Source organism: Vidua chalybeata, chromosome 3, assembly GCF_026979565.1.
Source record: "Vidua chalybeata isolate OUT-0048 chromosome 3, bVidCha1 merged haplotype, whole genome shotgun sequence".
In the NCBI taxonomy this organism is placed as follows: Eukaryota; Metazoa; Chordata; class Aves; order Passeriformes; family Viduidae; genus Vidua; species Vidua chalybeata.
In genome coordinates, this window is record NC_071532.1 from 98,591,435 (window position 1) to 98,606,804 (window position 15,370).

General features: G+C 44.5%; 1 long non-coding RNA gene across 1 annotated transcript; it reads right to left on the reverse strand.

The window, feature by feature from the left end:
- Positions 1-618: 618 nt before the first annotated feature.
- LOC128786031 (uncharacterized) lies at positions 619-1,254 on the reverse strand. The gene is made up of 2 exons (XR_008430151.1): positions 1,074-1,254; positions 619-945 (listed from the first exon to the last, which is right to left on the reverse strand). It is a non-coding gene; the product is annotated as an uncharacterized LOC128786031 (long non-coding RNA).
- Between the last annotated feature and the right edge of the window lie 14,116 nt (positions 1,255-15,370).

The following is a 15,370-nucleotide window of genomic DNA, read 5'->3' on the forward strand; positions in this document are numbered from 1 at the left end:
TTGGCTGGGGCAAGTGTTTAGTGTCTGTTCTGGCTGTAAATTTCTTCAATGTCACTTAAATGCAATGTCAGCTATAAGGAGGACTAAATGTAATTCACTCATAAAAGAAATTGAAATAATAAATGTATATTGGATTTGGTAATAACTTTAGGCAGAACACACTAGTTTATTGGAGGGTTAGCAATGACTTTGCTGTTTCAATTACTGCTTGTGAAAATTGCATCTCATTCTATTGATATAACTACTGCAGTTACTCTTGATAATACTATAAATATGTACAGATATACAGATTTTGGAAAAATTATTCTGATTGGGGTTTATTGCAGTGTGTGGATTAAGACTGGCAAATGTTGAGCAACCTAACAGGATTATTTTTAATATACATTTTCATAAAATGGTTATCCTTTGTCAAATTGAAGAGCTATTTACTATGCTAAATAGACTAATTTAATGGTAAGTTTTTAATTTTGTCACCTTTCCATTATTTAGCTGTGATGCTGCATTTGCTGGGATTATATGTGAAAGAGTTGGATGGCTGGGTTGCATTTAAATTAATTAAAGCAAAATATTTCAAATAAAATGTTAAATATTGCTGTGTAGATATTCAAGAAGCAGATGTGATTTCACCATTTATATCCCCAAATAACACATGCAAAAGCAGATTGTGAAACATTTAAATATGCCTATACACTCAAGTGTAGCTTTGCGTATTCCCCAGGGGAGGGAATTTTGTGTGGTTTAGGGAAAGTTGTTCGCCACGATGGAGTAGTTTTGTTTGAAGAAGCCATTTGGGGTGGCACGTGTGGTTCTGGAGATCTCCAGGGAGTGTGTTTTCCCCTGACCTGCCACCCCTCGTCGTGCCTGCTCACACACCGTCGCTCTGCTACCTCAAATGTTCTCTTTCATCTGTCTTACTCCGGAGTAATTTGTGCCGTAACACGTTCCCTGCGGCAAGCAGTACACGAGGCTGTCACCAGGGGGGCTCCTTGGTAAAGAAAGCACCAGCTGCTCCAGCAGCTCAGGTGACACTGCCAAGCACTGGCTGTGTGTGAAGTGCCAGGTGGCTGTCACACCTGGGGGACAGCTGGCTGCAGGAGCTCTCCCTCCCTGCGTGAATGCGGTACGATCCACACCGGCTGGTTTACTGAGTGCAGGGCAGGAGGTTACATGTGCAGGTCCTGCTCTGCTCAGGATTTCGTAGCAGACTGGTTCCTTCAGTGGGGTAGAGGCTGCTGTGTTTTTTAGGGGAGCTGCCTGTTCTGCAGCATGGGTGCTTTTCTTATGACCTCACAGACGTGGGACTAAATGGAAGTGCATCGTATGTGCTAATTCACCCTGCAACACGACAGCTGAGACTGGGAGTGGCTTTCTTGTAGATGTGTCATGTATTTTAGTGAATGCCAGGCCTCTGTTTGTGCTCTCTTTCATTCACCTCTTGGAGAGCCCTTTCTGGACTGTGCTGTGCTCTCTGTGGGGTGCTAAGTCCATAGCAAACAAGCAGTATAGCTCCTGTAGAGAAGGACTTCTTAGGATGCCACCCCAAGAACCCTCAGTAGGAAGAGATCCTAATGTCTGTTAATCTTAACTTCTTCCCTCAGGAATCAAGGTCATGGCTCTCCTTGAAGCCTTCAGCAGACAAAAGCAGTCCAAGCAGAAAGGTGGATTTAATGGGGTGAGAAGAGAACAGAGAGGGGCTTTTTCTTCTGTCCTACAGATCCTCTAACTGGAGTTGGTTCTCAGCTCCGCGTAGTGTCAGTCCAGGAATAATTATTTGGGTGATCACATGGTGAATTGAGGCTGAGGGGTTAAAGGTGGGTTTATTAGGCCTGAATTTCTGCTGCTGAACAAAAGCACCAGGTGATATTTAAACCAGGTAGAAGGGGGGATGCATCTGACTTGTGGCAAAAAACCCATGTATTGCTGTGCTGGTAGTTCATCTGAAATTAATTTTAAATGGGCTGTGCTGTAAACGGAGATGTTACATCTCCTGGACTGCACAAGTGCAGGGGTTCCCTGTGGGGTGTTTACTTGGGTGATTTCTAGGACTGAACCTGTGTTTATACTGCTGCCAGCCCAAAGGTGTTGGGATGTGGCTGTTGGCAGGGGATGGGGCTGGCTGCAGTGTGGTGCCCAACCTCAGCTCTTCCTGCTGCAGCCTCACCACCCCTGGGCACAGCAGCATCTGCTTTTGACTGTGACTGGTACCAACACCCATCCAGGAAAAAGCTCTCCAAGAGCAAGTGCCCTTCAGAGCTGCCACAAATGCTTGGTGTGAAAATTCATTTTCCCCTGGCTTAGATGAGCCCTGAAAGCCATTTTATTTGGGGATTAGTTGTGCCCTGCTTATCACATATTAAAAACATAGTAGGTTTATCTTGTCTCCTCTACATGCAAACAGGCAGAATCCACCTAGAAGTGCCATGGTAACAGGCTGAAGCAATGCTGTCTGCAGTGCTGCAGCTGCTGTGCCTGCAGCTGCTCTAGGTATTCACTGAGCTCTGTTGACAAAGCATTGGGGTTGTGAGACTTACTCTAAATATTTGCCAGAAAGTTTTCTTGGGAATGGTAAATACTATGACACAGGATAGCTAAAAATAGAGTTCTCGCTGGTACTTTTTCAGTGTTTGGTTTCATGGTGTGAGATGTGATTTTCAAAAGAGTTGTACATCTCTGTTCCCCCCTCCCTGTTCAATCACAACATCTTTGCAAATCAGGCCTCCCAAAATCAAGTTCTTAGATAAAATAGAAGACAGAGTAATGGAAAAAATAGATCTTGAAGTCATGCTTGTGAGGGTTTATTATGGGGGTTGTTAATGCCCCATGTGTCATTTTAGAGTTCACCAAAGGGAGATTGGAAAGGAAGTCTCACAGTTGTGTAGGATTTGGGAATTAGCTACACAGGCTTTTCAAGTTGTTTATGCCAAATAGAGACAAAAACCTGAGGAGGAAGAAGTGGGCTACTGTGAACCACAAATAACTTGATCCTGCCCTTGATGAAGTGAATGCTGCCACTCTGCATTGTCTGTGAGAGAAGGCTGGGAGGCTCTTGCAAACCCTACCCTAATTAACTGACTGCTGCCTTAATGCCTCCCAGGAGCCTGGGGTGATGCTCTGTTGTGTGCTGTGGGAGCCCATTTGGTCCTGAGGCTTTGTAAATCATGTTCAAGACCTCCTGAGAGGTAAGTTAAAAACATGGCTTTATTTAAAAAAACCCCATTCTTACTTTGGGAGCCTGTAGGGCTTTCTGGTAAGGAGGCTGCTTCTTGCTTTGTGCTGGAGGTTCTGCTGAGGTAGAGAGGCTCAGAATTGTTTTGCTGCAGGCTGAATTGTCTCTGTTTATCATTAATATATTTTCCCCCTGAACCTGGGGATGAGGGTCCTGTTTTCATGTGGAAGGTTTTGAGACAAAACAGATGGAGTGCCCTTGAATTTTTCCTGCTGGGTCCCTAGCTCTGTGTTTTAAGGTAGAACTATTTGCAGGAAGGTTCAAGCCTGTGTGTCAAATGAGCAAGACTTTCTTAACTACTGACCTTTCAAGGTTGGCCTGGAATGGGTGGACTTCTGATTCACCCTTGACTAGTGATGATCTATCTGACCTTCCTGGAAGCATGAAGGTGTGGGGAGTTAATGTGCCTCTTCCAAGTGAGGGATGAATGGGTGTTTATGGCTCTTTTTCAGGGAGTGGAGGTTGTAATAAAAGCCACTGTCCCTAAGCAGAATGTTGTAATTCCCTCTGTGTGTTACTTTGGTGCGCCAGGTACTCTTTCAAAATAATGGTTTCTTTAATTATTTGTACCTTAAGGGTCAAAGAAGGTTTTGTTTTGCAAGGGTACAGGAACAACTGGATGAGTCAGAAGAACAATTGACAGTGCCATCAGAGGAACCTTGATATTTCTAACAGGAAGTTTGTAATTAAGCTGAATCACTGTGTCATTTGTGTTACCCAGATCCGTGCGTCCAAAAAATATCATTAGCCTTGTCTTGTGTTACAGGGCTATGGCTCCATTCAGCTCCATTCAGAGCTGAAGGTTGCTAAAGCTTGGTTTTGTTAGCTCTGCTTGTGGTGCTGCTGCCTTGGAATAGGATTGTACAATGAGTGTACAACAGAGTACAATAAGTACAATAAGTACATTGTACAATAAGTACAATGGTGTGTGTTGTTAGGGATTTCAGTGTGCATCCAGCCTCTCTGCATGATACTTTGGGTACAGATTCCTGAACAGGTGGATTGGTCTTTCTTGGAAGTCCATAATAGAGCTCTCCCAAGTCCCTCTAGTATCTGAAAGACCTTTTCTCACAATCAGGCACTTTTTGCAAAGTCTTCACTTTTCAAGAGGCTTCCTTTACTGTCTGCAAGAAGAGTGATTTCCCTCAAGGCAGCCACATTTCCTTGGTGTTGATCTTAAATAGGACAAGTATGACAAATAATGTTGCCCTTAAAACTTAATGAATAATTTTCCCAAACAGTTGTTAATTATTACATAAAGCCACTGCCCTCAGAGTTCATTGAAATGATGCAGAAGATGCATATTTTTAAATATCACTGTCAGAGTTTATTCATGTTGGGCAATGAGCTGCTGGGATGGAGCAGGCCTGTGGTAGCATGAAAAGCAAGTGCCACATGTGAGATGTCCTGGGATTAGTTTCATTTAAGTCTCTATGCTTTTTCAAAGAAATTTGTATCTGGGCTGGTAAACCCAGTACCTTAGAGCTGCTGAAGGGGAATGGGCAGTTTATCTGGCCAGTGTCAGACAACAGCTTCCAGAGGGATGGAAGGTACCTAATTTCTTTTCATGAATGGCATAGGCAGTCTTAGGGATTAACTCTTGTTTTGGCATTTACATCTGGTGCTACGAATTTCAGCTTTACACAGCTGGAATCACATAATCTCCCTGATGCATCTGAAGCCTGTGGGTTTTGTAACTGGGATTCTCAGTGCTGCCCAGCTGCTGGTACCCTGTATCATACTGGGGTCAAGCCAGTCCTCCTCTGGTTCCCTCTTTTGTACCTCACACAACCTTTTTCAGACCTTTGTTGAGCAGGCACTCTGTTTGCTGCTTAAATCCCAGGGATTATGTGATTGCTGAAGTGGTGAGCCCGAGGAGCGCAGCTTACACTAATGCGCTCGGCCACGAGCGGCAGGCAGGAGCCCGCAGCCCCTGCAGCCAAATCCAGCCCTGCCCATCTGTCAGAGCTGCCCTCCATGGGCTCACAGGTTATCACTGAGTTTTTAAAGGCTGTCTCTTGGGTTGGGAGCTGCTGCATCCTGGCTTCAGCAAAAGCAGATAGAGATGCACAGAGAAGGCATTCATGGGGCGTTTGTTTGGATGGGAGCGAGAGCATCACAGTATCTGCTGGAACCCGCAGTCATGGGCCAGCTCCTCGCATCACTTCACCTGCCAGACTCATGAATGCCTGTCTCCTGAGTTTGCCTCTTTTGCTGCTGATCTTGTCTGTTACACGTTTTGGTTTGTGTTTTTATTTCCTCTTTGTGTCATCTGTTTTCCCTCTGTCTCTCTTTGCACATGCTCCCTCCCACTTAGCCCTGATGCTGTGCTCGCTGCAGCATCAAGGCAGCCAAGATGAAGAATGCAAGCAGTAATGTTCATATTGAGTCTTTTTTCATTTGTTTGTTTGGTTTTTCCTTTTTGCTTTGTTTGATGCTCGTGTCTGTGGAATATGGCTGAAAGGAGAAGAAAGGGATGTTGGAGCATCTCTGCCCAGGTGGGTGCAGGCAGCCCTGAGCTCACATGGAGTGGATGCTCCAGCTGTGTCTGCATCCATGCAGGCAGGTCCCCAAGCTGTGCAGCAGCCCCTATGGGCACAGAGGCCACCGATAGGAACCAGAGCTCTCTGAATAAAATCCTTGTCCTGAGAGAACACATGAGAGATGCAGACTAAAATTTAGGTCATGCTTAATCTGTATCACAGATTAACTTGTTGCATGGATCCTCCTAAGTGTCGTGGATGTGAGGAGTATGTAATACAAATGAGATTAAAGTAGGTATTATGGATGGGCATAAGCAATTTTTATGTTAGCTTATGTGTTTACTAATGTGCATAAAAAATTATGTATTCTGATTGTTATTGACCCTTTATGTGAAGACTTTAAATAGAACCTTCATATAAACATTCCTGCAGTCTAACAGTGGCCTGCAGCACCAGAAAATGTGTCTTCTATGCTTTCCTGCACTAACAATGTTGTACTATCTCATTATCTGAAAACATCTCAAATGGAGAATTCCCTCCATTTGTTGGCTGCTAATGAATTTCACAGGTTCTTGTAGGGAAAACTCTGAAGCTTGTAATATTTTTTTCCTTATGCTGAAAAGGCCAGTGATGAAGACAAAGACTGCCTGTTGGATCCCATCTGCTGCTCAGAGATGCACCCTCTTCCAAAACTGGACTTATTTTCTGTGGCAGCTCACTCCAGAGTTAGATCTGGGGCAACTGGGGATCATTTCTTAGCAAGCTCTGTGTTTGCAGAGATGCTCAGGCTTGCCTGGGGCTATGGGATAGCATCTTCCAAAGAGTATTGCAGGCCAAGCCTGGCCTGTTTGGGAAACACTGCTCTGGGCAGCCTAATGTGTGTAGGGAGAGAAGTTTGCTGACTGTATTGAGGATCTAAAATGTAAGATCCAGCAAATTTATTACCAAGCTGCTCCTTGCAGCAAGCTTTTTGCAAGGTGAAGAGATGAAGCAGATGATTAGATCTGTGAAGAAACAGAATGGTGATGAACAGCCTTCCCTAGGGTGAGAGTGAAAACCAATCGAGCACATCTCTCCTGTCTTGCAAAACAAACATCCTTCCCTCATAGACTGAAGGAACAGTCTGCACCTGGATGTGCTCTGCTATGGCTGCTTGGCAGCTCTTGAGTGCCCTTTTATAGGGGAAAACCCCTTGTGTTTGGTTCAGCCTGCTGAAAAAGCTGTTTGCAATCAGCAAAAGGGGCTAGAACTGACTCCCCACCACCCATGTGTTATCCACCTGCTATAAAGCAGCCAGTGGCGAACCTCAGCTGGAGCTGTCCCAGAACCTGGGACTAAAATCCCAGAATATCCAGTCCTCTTACCAGTCAGATTTCCTCTAGGCTTGCAGTGCTGGTTGCAACAGCAGTGAGCAGCTCATCCCTGCATGAGGTGTCCCCCTCTTGGTCCCCCTGCCAGCTCTCATGGTGGGTTAAAGTGATGTGCTCCACAGGAACTGTCCTTTGCCTGTGAAGCTTTTTCCTTCTTATGTTCCACAGCCAGGTGTTTGCTGGGCCAGGGAGAGCCTCTGATGTGCATTCGTACCTAAGGGGGAGAGTGGCCAGCTTGTGAGTGATCTGAATGGGTGGGGAGAGTGGGGGCTTCTGGTGCTGAAGCTGCAGAATCCTTGAAGGCAGCCTGGGTTTGCTCAGCTGCTTCCAGCACCTGAGTGCTGTGGCCTTCAGGAGCAGGTACCCCACTCTTCCCTGCTCTTTGGCTTCCTAAGTCATGCAACATGTATTTTGTGGCTTGGCTACCTGGAAGCAGAGGTCTTTTATGGTGAGGGAAGCCTGTTCTCCTTGTGAGTTATGAGCCAGATAAGGCTCATCCATTCTTACCTGGGAAATCACAGAATGAGCCCAGCCCTGAGGAACTCTGGAGCCTGGGGTTAATTTAAACAACCAAAATCAGGTGCCAGCCCGAGTCCCTGAAGCAGCTGAATTAATTTACTCACTTAAGTTCCTAATAAAGCTTCCACTAATGCTGTGCAAGAGACTTCTTCCCTCACCCCTGGCTGGGAAATGTGGGCACTATTTAAGGGATGTGTTCTCTAAGTGCTTGTCTTATTTGGAGCCTTCTACCTGTGTTCACTTAGTGCTTCATTACGCCACTAGTGGTGTTATCTTTGCAAAGTCATGCTCAAACAGGACAGGAAACATTTACATGACATGAACTCTTCCTGGCTCTCTTGCTGCTGAGGCTTGCTGCTCATTCTGCTTCTTCATCACCCCAGCAGATGACTCCCTTGCAAAACTCATCTGATACCACAGTGGGAGAGAGAACAAAAGCCTGTATTGAGAAAATCATGGCCAGCAGGACTAGGGAAGAGATTCCTTAGCATTGGTGAGGCCACACATTGAGTGCTGTGTCCAGATCTGGGCCCCTCACTTCAAAAAGACTTAGAGGTCTGGAGCTGGTCCAGAGAAGGGAAATGAAGTTGATGAAGGGTCTGTAAAACTTCTCTTACAAGGAGCAGCTGAGGGAACTGTTTAGCAGTTTAGGTTGGAGAAGAGTAAGCTTAGGGAGGACCTCATTGCTCCCTCCAACTCTGAAAGGAGGCTGAAGTGAGGTGGGGATTGGTCTCTTCTGCCATGTCTCAAGTAACTGGACAAGAAGAAATTGCCTCAAATTGCACCAGAGAAGGTTCAGTTTAGATGTTAGAATTTTTTTCACTGAAAGTCTTTAGTCATTGGAATAAGTTGCTCAGGGGGTTGGTGGTTTGACCATCTCTGGCAGTGTTCCAAGAGGCATCTGCATGTGGCACTTGGGAATATGGCTTAGGCACCAATATGGTGGTGCTGCATTGATGGTTGGACTGGATGATCTTGAAGATCTCCAACCTATTAATGATTCTGTGAAAAGGTGAATTATAGGACTGTGCCAAATCTGTTGTGATTATTGAAATGAACAGAAGCATCTGGAATTAGGTAGAATAATGCATAAACCCAAACAAAACTGAAGAATTACTGAAAATACTGAGTTGTTCTGGAGTTCTTTAATAATGAAATTAACAGTGAAGTGAATTAAAAGTGGTGTAAGATAAGTCACAGTGGAACACAAATATCTCATAATCGTCCTCTATATTATAGAGCTTGTCTTTGAGACTTGCATGGAAGAGAATTACAGTGAATGAGATATGGAGAATATAAACACAGGTCATGTTTTATTCAGTTTTGAGAGAGGCGAGATTTAAATTACAGAGACTTGATTCCCCCTGTAATGCTCCAGGACTTGTTAAATTCATTGACGCTTTGTGTGACCTGGGGCATTGCTCAGGTTGCAATCAAAGACAGCAAGGTTTGTGTTCACACATCACTCTTACCTCTTCATGTGGAGGGAATGTGCCATAGGGAGTGATTGCCTTCCACCCTGAAACTGATCTTGCTAGTCTGTTCAGACCCATGAGGTTTTATGTGTAAAGGTGTGTTGCATTTGGAATGTCTCTGTTGATGCCTAGGCTAGCTCTATCCACTTGTGACTGCTGATGGTAAACCATCTCTTCTATCAATCTGAAGTCATGCTTTGACTCATACCTCTGAGTCTAAAGTACTGTCTGCCACCTTTCTCCTGCTGTATTCTCCCTGCAGGCAAGGGCAATATTAATATTTCAGCCCTCTTATTTTTGAGACCATGCTGTTCTTGCTAGTGAGATTTTCACCTCTGATTTTGGTGTCTTCAATTACTCTTTCTCACTGTATTTCTTAAAAGTCTTCTGCCCATATGTACCAGTGACAGATGTTTCCTCTGGAGATGCTGCATTATGCTTAGGCCTTGCCTGCATGTGGCGAATTTCCTTTTGTATCTCTATGAAGTGGCAGGTCACAGCTATGTCCCTTACAGTTATCATTCCACAGCTTTCGTTTTGTGTGCTTTGGGCTGCTCTCAGCCCAGTACCCACCAGCAGTGCTGAACATGCACTGCACAGACCTCTGAGCTGGGATGAGTGCACCACAGGACTGTGATCCCCCCGAGCCTGGTTGGGTATTGGCACCAGGGGTTTCTAAAGATGCCATGACCATCTTCCTGGCTTTCCATGGTTGATGAAGACTCAAAATGTTTTACCAGATGTGGAGAGAGCAGGTGTATGTCCTTGTTGCAGCTGTGGTTGGAGGACATAGCAGGTGGTCAGGTACTTGCCTGTAAGGTGTGTAACTGCACTGTGCGGCTTCTGGAGCAGGAGGAGACGTGAGCAAAGCATTCTCCTTCTCAGACCCACCAAGCTTTGTGTGCTGAGAGCGAGCTCCTTCCACACAACTACTCTGAGCTTTTTCACTCACATGCTGTATATCTTGACCTCACATAATGGACGTGGCTCTGACTTGCAGTGAGTGCTGGGCATGGCTGAGGAGCAGGCTGCAGGATCAGGCTGCCAATGGTGATGGTGGGTCCATGCCAGGCACAGCCCTTCAGCAGACAAGGTCTCTGACATGGCTGGATTGTTGGGTGCATAATTCTCCTCTTCCAGACTTGGTGAACTTTCTTGCAAGTGAAACTCACATTCTGGTTACATATGCTGAAATTCAGGCAGGTACAGTCACAATTGTCACTGCTGACTGCAGGGAAGAAACTGTGTCTTATTAAAGAAAAAGACCCTGGAAAAAGATGGAAAAAAAGAATGAAAAGAACACATACAGGACTCCACTAGTTTGGATTTAAACCCAGACAAAGGACTTTTGCTCTTTGTCTGAATGACTTGCTTAAATGACTGAGGGGGTGGGGCAGGGGAAGAAAAAGTTCCTGTGATGCTGTTTGGAAATGTCACTCCTTGCTGTTCAAATACCACATTGCACGAAGGCTTGTAAATCACACGTCATTTTCTAATTAAAAAATGATGAGCATAATTGTGTCTTTCACTGCTGTGGCAGAACCTTGCTCAGACAGACGTGCTCTCTCTCAAGGTCTCACTGTGTAATCCACCACACCTGCTTCCTGCTTTCCTGTGTGGAGCTAGACTGATCACAGAAAAGGGTAAAGCAGGTGACCATTTTTTATTGCTGGCAAGGGGATTTTGAATGACTGATTGAAAAGAAAAAGTCTATGAAAGCCTATTTCCTGTGTGCTGAGCCATGGATTGGAATTGTAGTTCAGGCATAAAGGCATAAACTACCACTACAGCAGGGTGCTGAAGAAATGTGTTGGCTTTCTGGTTCTTGGTCTCTTTGGAGACGCTGCATCTGTATCACTTGCTTTGGTGTAGCACTGGGATTCATAGTACCAGTTATAAAACATCTTTCTGGATATATCTGTCCTGAAAAATTTTAGAAGTGCATTTTCTGCTGTGGTGCAACTCTCCTCAGCAGAAAAGAAATTGTGCTCTGTACACAGCATAAGCAGAAGAGTACCAACAAATCTTATAGGCAGAAGTATGGGCTCGTGTAGGCATTTCAAATAAAGTAAAAGCGGCTGTTTTGCAAGCTCTGGTTGTATTTTCTTGTCTCCTTCACTAATTAAAGTAATGAGTGTTGCTTTAGTTATCCTGCTGTGAATAGCAAGCCACTTGGGGGTGAATTAATATTGACAGGAGCTGTTAGATATTTAATTTTTTTTGTTGTGTATCCAGTGAGGAAAAAGAGTTTGTGGAGCAAGCATAGCACAAGTATCTGTGGCCTCCCATGGAGACTGCCTGCTGCTCATCCTCTGTGACCTGCACAGCTCAAAGCCTCATGTGCTGCTGGGAAGGCACTTAGCCAAGCTGAGCTTCCCCTCTGGTGCAGCAGGCTTCTTTCTGCTCATGTTCCTTTTTCACATGATTTATTTTCCCAATTAATAAGTGAGTGAGTGCACTTGTGAGGTCAGGTTGGTTTGGTCACTGCTGGTGGTGAGAAGCCAGCCAGTGGCTCTTCCTACCAACTTGCAGCCCAACAGACAAAAGGACCATCTCTTCCAGGTCCCTTGATGTGCCTCCGGACTGTCTGCCTCTCAGTTCCTGTCAGCAGGGCAAATCCCACCCTCAAGTGATCCTGAGTACATCTTGGAGTGCAATGAGAGCTGGTGTCTTTAGATGTCCTAAAGGAGACATTTCAAATTCAAAAGACATGGGTTTGTTTAGCTGCAGAAGTCAGAGGCCATCCTTTGACCCAAGACAGGGTGACTTCTGCCTGAATTACCTTACTTATATGCACCAAACAAAGGCTTTACCCCTTACCCCCAGGTGACCTGCTCTGGATCTTCACTATTCTCACTGTTAAAAATCCTTTCTCTTGCCTACTCTAAGTCTCCTGATGATTTAAACCTTTTGGTTGTCCTGACAGAGAGGACAATTAATCTTCTCTGCTTGGCAGCTAACTTTTCATGTCTTCAAAAAGAAGTAACAAGTCTGTCCTCAGCCTTTTCCCTCCTTGCCTGCCTCACCATCAGTTAGTCCAACCTTTCTTTAAGGCCATACATTTCTGGTCACTGATGATGCCTGTTGGTCCCCTGAGTGTCTCTTCTGAAACACATATCCAAGGCTACATTTAGGTTTCCTGTTGAGATCTTAGAGCTGTTGATTCCTGGGTGATACTTGCCTCCAGCCCTCCCAGGTGTTGCAGGATGTTTGTTCATTCTGCCCGGTGTGGATGCACACAGTGCTTGTGGGGCACTGCTTGCTTGTGATTAGTGGTGATGCCCTGATCCTTTTTTATTAAGTTGCTGCTTTACTGTCTCTTTGTCATCCTGTATTTTTCCACTGTCCTTTTGAATTGCATCCAATTTATTTTCAGCTTGATGTTTTTTTCTTGTTTTGCTTTCTTCTCATCTAAAAACATAAGCTATATAGCCTGAAAATATATGGTTGTACTACATGTAAGGAAAGAATAACACTTTGCATGTCACTCTTACCTTTCAACAGATTTAGCTAACTGACTGTCTTCTCTGAGGCTGCATGAAATTGTTGTTAGCCACATGGAATATTCCATCAGAACAGTGCCAATTTCACTCTGCAGCCTCTCAGAAGAGCTGTGTTGTAATGCTGGGTAATTAAGTTGTACTTCTATTGCCCTTTTAACTAAGGATACCATAACCTTGCTCTAAACTGGAAATTCACAAGGAAAGCTTATATCTGAGTCCTGGCCCAGCAAGATCCCATGTGAGGTGCTACTGTGAGGTAGTGATGCTGGAACCAGTGCTGTCCTGTGGGACTGCTCTGGGTGGATGGGTTAACCTTGTGCTGGGAGAAGTACTGGCTTTGTGGACTCCTGTGTCTGTGTGTGATTTTCTGCAGTAAGAAATGCCTGTGCCACTATGGAGCTGAGCTCAGCATCAGAGGTGTTTTCCCAGTGATGCAGTCCTTTAAAGCACATACCATACTTCCCTGCTCTTCTCCCTTGGCAGATGCTGTCTAGGTTTTATGGAATCATTGACGTGCGCTGTGCCATGATTTGGGTTGCTGCAGCCCACAAGGAGCTGTTTGCCTCATAACCCTGAGGAGGCAGGGAAGGGTACAGGCTGCAGAGGCCAGGGGCTGTGGTTCCAGTGCCAGCAAGGTGGCAAGATGCTGGGAGGGGTTCAGAGATGAAATTGTGCTGGCTGGGGCCTCTCTGTCCTGGCGTAGGCACTAAGGCAGGTATGGATGTCTCCTGCAGGGGTGGGCAGTGGTAGAAGCACATGAAGAGATGGGCACTGATCAGTGAAAGGAGCTGGGTGTCCTTGGTGGCTCCTTCTTCAGTGTCTGCAGGCATTTAGTGGAGAAGATCAAATCACTGGTGTCTCCCATGCCATCACTGGAACAAGTCAAGCAGAGCCTATGGAACATCAGTCCAGGCTGGCCACGTTTGCTTTTGAGGCCATTGTGTTTAGCTCAGTCTTGTGAAGGGGGAAGGAAAAAGCCAGTGGAGAGGTGGGAACTTCTCTGCTCCCACTTCCATCATTTCAGAGTTAGATTAGATATTAGGAAGGAAGAAATTCTTTTTTGTGCAGATGGTGAAGCACTGGAACAGGTTGCCCAAAGAAGTGGAGGCCCCATTCCTGAAAGTGTTCTAGGCCAGGCTGGCTGGAGTTCTGAGCAACCTGGTCTAGGGGAAGGCATCCCTGCCCACAGCAGGGGGACTGGGACTAGAAGATCTTTAAGGTCCCTTCCAATCCAGACCATTCCATGAAACACTGCTTAACTCCTGCCTCAGTTTCTTGAGATGCATTTCCCAGGAGTATGGAGAGACTTAACTGTTACACAGATTAAAACAGATACAGAAACAGTAAGGGCTGGAGTGATGTATCTGTTCAGCAGAAAGTGGGGTATGGCAGGAGGCACAGAAATGGCAGTTTTAATTATAAATAAATTTATAATGCTATTTGCACTTAATACATCTGGCACAATAATTTTTCCATGGGAACTTCAGGATGCTGGGCTGAACAAATTGAGTGCAGTTTTCACTAAGTTGTACGAAGTTGCTCTAAACAATTGCATTTGTAATTCAGCAAATTCCTGACCTTTGCTGGGTGAAAAAATTTGGACAGTAGGATGAATGCACAGACACAAAGATGCTTTTTGCTTGACATTTAGATACTATTAATGAGCACAAGTAAAATAATAAAATTCTAGCAAATGTAGGTTATTTCAGTAATTGGAACAGTAATGATTCAAATTTCATTTTATATTTACAAGTTTATCACTCATGTGAAGCTTTCTAAAGGAAGCTGCAAAGCCAGACACCAAATGAAAAGTAGTCGGTTGGCTTTCTGTAAGAGACACCGCCTGGAAATCACCAGATAGGAGAAGTTTAAACTCAGCCCACGAATCCAGGTTTCTGGCCTCCCCACAGTGTCATTGAATTCCAGGTAAGAAGATCAATAAAGTCTAGTTTCTTGTCTCTGGGTTCAAATCTAATTCTGGTTGCAGTTGTGATGATGTTTTTGGGGTAGTGGCTGTGCTCTGGTCAAATGGCAGATCTTGGGATCATGCATCAGTTCAGAGGTTGTTCAGTTAAGGTCAGGGACTCTTTGCAGATTGTTTTACCAACTATCTACCTGCAGAGAAGTACTTTGTGTTTGCTGATTGAATTCTTTCTGTTCTTCCTTTTTTTTTTTTTTTTTAATGGATAGATGGAAGGTGAAAAAGATGCTGTATAATTTCATCTTATGTCTTTGATCCCTCCTCAAAAGCTAAGCTGTAACAGAGGATATCAGAGAAAGATGTTTATCCAGATCACTTTTTCTTAGAGATGATGTAAGTCCAGCAGGATATAACAAATTGTTGTTTTTTAATCTACTGACAATTTAACAGGGAATGAGGTGTTTCTCATGCTGCTGTAAAAAGCTAGTGTGGTTAATTATAAGAAGGAAATGAACATAAAATTGAGGAAACAGCCTCCTATATTTATCAGGCTGGATAAAACAGGAAAGTAGATGGAGAGGAACGAATGCTTGAAATATTGTTCATGGAGAAGATTAGTTAGTAAATAACTCCATTATCTGTAGACAAGTGTGAGCAGATGATTTTTATTTGGTTTTGTTGGGCAGGTCAGAAGTTAGAGGAGGATAAACTCTCCTGTGGACATGGATTTGTGATTTGTGTATATGTAATTGCTTATCCAGCTCCTCTGTGACTGGGAATAATTTCTCAGTTTCTCCTTGTAGATGAAAACAATGGCAATTGCTTAACTATTTGGAAGCTGCAAGACTCTGAAAACAGGTAAACCTTTTTGTT